Below are 547 nucleotides of genomic sequence, written 5' to 3' on the forward strand. Positions count from 1 at the left end.
TTTCTAGTATGTATAATTTCTTTATATGAATTTTCATAATATATAAAAGAATATTATATATTATGAAATTATTTTAAAAAATGATAATTTTATCATATTATTTTTATTATGATCTAAATTTTTATTTAATTTCATTGTGTTTTTCATCCACAAATTTTAGTTGTGGTGTCGCTAACTCTAATAGCCTAACAAATGCTAGAATCAAAATTTTAGTTTAGCATAATCCTTTTTAGGACCTTCACTTTTTCGGTCATTGAAAAAATATTCTCAACTCTAGATTAGGCAATAGTTTTGCTGGTTTGTGTGTTTTTTCTCCTTTTTTCTTTCCTAATGTGTTATGATTACATTTTTCAAAGAGATCTAAATTTATTTAGAGTTTTTGATAATAAATGATGTGGAGACTGATGTTGTTAACATTTAAAAATAAGTTCATACTTTTATTACCATAATTGAATAATAAAAAATTCAACAAAATTATTAATTTTACATTGTCAATACATCAAAATTAAAACTTAATTATATATGTGGTTAAAACAATTGCTAATGT

The sequence above is a fragment of the Arachis ipaensis genome, chromosome B04 (assembly GCF_000816755.2).
Source record: "Arachis ipaensis cultivar K30076 chromosome B04, Araip1.1, whole genome shotgun sequence".
Classification (NCBI taxonomy): domain Eukaryota; kingdom Viridiplantae; phylum Streptophyta; class Magnoliopsida; order Fabales; family Fabaceae; genus Arachis; species Arachis ipaensis.